Genomic DNA, 2,820 nt, shown 5'->3' with positions numbered 1-2,820 from the left:
TTCAAATGTAATCATTGTTCTGGAACTTGGTGAACTTGACGATGATATTTGGCAGTTTGGTTTTTTTACAGAGTTTTTAACACATTTATTTGGACTGAAAATGGAAATACTACATCAGAAATTCCTTTAGGAAAGGATAAAAGACAATTATTAAGGCACAGAAAAATATTCACGTATGTATCTCTTACTGTAATGATGTTTTACTAAAAAAATTTATTGTAGCTTTGCACAGTGGCAGTATCGTTGCCAATGAGGTTTATCCGAGGCATGATTATTGCTAATCAGCTTAATCAGAAACTTTGGAAAATTGTAAAGCACTATAGAATTTAAAGAATTTTTCATTCAATAAAAAAAAATTCAGTGTAAAGTGACCATATCTATTTCCATATCCTTCATCCCCACATTCTTCTGCTTCACATTCTTAAATTTAGATCTTATTTTATAACATTGGTTTTGGAATTCTATGCATTCCATGAGATTCACTGTTTCTTCTTGGAGCCAAGACATAATGTAGAAAAAAACTGAAATTATAAAGGCATTCATGATAGAGATGTTTTATGAATTGTGAATGACAAGGTAGGGAGGAAAAAAAGAAATACAAGAAGGGAAAAAGATAACATGTGTCACAGAAGCCACATTATATGGGAAGTTAAGAACTATTGATAATCCATCTCCCATTCCTTAGAGTAGCTCCCTCCAGCCTGCACCATAGTAATCCTAAAATTATTGTCGGGAAAATTTGGTACAGGTACTGCAATTGGGTTAAATCTGTTGCTGATACGATTCTTTGGCATAAAACTAGATCTTGTTGCTACAACTAGCCATTCCTCACTGTATTCAGTTCCCAGAATAATTCAGCTCAAGGAAGTATTGACATCTGAATCCATTCATTCTATGAGAGGAATTTCTTTAATCCTCTTTCAGCCACAGCCTTTGCAGCCTCTGAAGTGTTCTTCCCCTCACTGATGGGAATGGCTTTTCCTGCTGCTTGTCCCATTGGAGGTTCTCCTCTTTATCCCATTGTTGGAGCAGTCCTTCCATTAGAGCAGATAGGAAACTGGTATTAGGACTGATGATTAAATACCTGAGGCTCTGGATTAGCATTTCTGAGGAAGAAGGATGTAAGTCCATGCCTTCATTGGAATTTTCCTCGGCACTCATCTGAGGAGACTCAGAAGCAAGGATGGTTTAACCTCTGTGGATGGTCTGTGGAGATCTAGTCTTAGCCAGAAAGTCCTCTTGGCTCATGGGTCTTGAAAGCAAGCAAGCTCAAGGTTTGGTCAAGTTCAAGTGCTCAAGGTTTTAGAAGTTAGTGAAAAAAGATTGTAGCCCAGTTTGACTAGTAAAACTGGTAGATTCAACAAATGGTTTGTAATAAGAGAAGAAACTCTTGTCATTTCTGGTGGGACAATTCTCCAGTGAGTGAGGTTGGCCCATGCATTGTAAGAGGGCTAGCCTCCCATTCCTGTCCACTAACTGTAAATAGTGCTCCACAGTCACTGGAGCAACTAACAGCAGCAACAACAACCACAAAAACCCACAAATTTTTAGTCATCTCCTAATGGAAAAATAATGCTTCCAGTTGAAAGCCATGTTACAGCCTCACCTCTGGACAATGACCATTTTTCCAATGAAGTTTGCTATAACCTGTGCCTGGGGATATTCAGAGAGGAAGCTGTAAGGTAAAATAATCAGGGAGATGGGCTACAGACTTTGAACCATTTGTTTGACTGATTCTGGTCTCTTACAAATTGCAGGTCATTTTATTGCTATGCAGAGCTCAGCAGGGGACTGGGGCTAGAAGAGTAAGAGCAGTCCCCTCACCATGGGGTCCAGGAAGGTAGGGACCAGTCTGGCCAATGTGTTTTAGACTCAGAGAAACTCTGAATTTGAAGAAAACTGAAACTAATTCATCCAACCTACCACACAGTGGAGGAATGCCTTGGTAAACTGGCATATCCTTAGTATATGGCCATACATCTATCTTCAGGTCTAGGCCGGGGGTTATAATAAGTTCCTGAAGATTCTTACGTTGGGGCTCTGAGACTGGTCTCTAGGAGATATGAATTTGTTCATGGCGGACATTGGTTCATTGGTTATGAGCCAGCCTGTTAGAGTTTAGTTCCTGCTTCCGCTACTAACTAGCTCTGTCTTGAGCAAGTTCCTTTACTTCTCTGGGCGTGCCTCAGTCTCCTGTCTGTAAAGTGAAAATAATATTATAAATCAGTCTCACAGGTGCTTTTGGTATTCAGTGAGTTACAACTCATGAAGTGCTTAGAAAAGTACCTGGGACTTAGTAAACATAACATAAATATTAGCTATTATTAGTGTATGTACTAAATTCAAGACCAGATTAATATTTAGTTTTGTCTCATTGATAGAAGTACATTTGCTTCCTATGAGGTGGCAAATAGTTTGTGTTGATTTGTGCAGCTACATCTGTACCTAAAGAGAGAAGCTGGTTTTAAGACCTTTTGTCCCTGAATTTGTAGCCCGGCTTTCTTTCTTCTTTGTTTAATGGAGTATTTTTTTCACTTTACTAAGATATAATTGATATAATTGACTTACTGTATAAGCTTAATGTGTACAACATGTTGATTTGATAGATTTGCAAAATGATGACCACCTCAGTGTTAGGTAACACCTCCAGCACATCACATAATTATTATTTCTTTTTGTGGTGAAAACATTTAAGATCTCTCTTATTAACTTTCAAGTGTATAATATATTAATGTTAAATATAATCACAGTGCTGTACATTAGATCCCCAGAACTTATCTGTCTTTGAACTGGAAGTTTGTACTCTTTGACCAACATCTT

The 2,820-nt window shown here is 37.9% G+C and overlaps 1 pseudogene; it reads left to right on the top strand.

Moving 5' to 3' along the window:
- The first annotated feature begins 220 nt into the window (after positions 1-220).
- LOC112067124 (uncharacterized) lies at positions 221-352 on the top strand (annotated as a pseudogene).
- The last annotated feature ends 2,468 nt before the right edge of the window (positions 353-2,820 follow it).

This window comes from Physeter macrocephalus, chromosome 20 (genome assembly GCF_002837175.3).
Source record: "Physeter macrocephalus isolate SW-GA chromosome 20, ASM283717v5, whole genome shotgun sequence".
NCBI classification, from domain to species: Eukaryota; Metazoa; Chordata; class Mammalia; order Artiodactyla; family Physeteridae; genus Physeter; species Physeter macrocephalus.
Note: the sequence above shows the minus strand (reverse complement) of the source record. Positions and strands in the feature narration are given on the sequence as shown.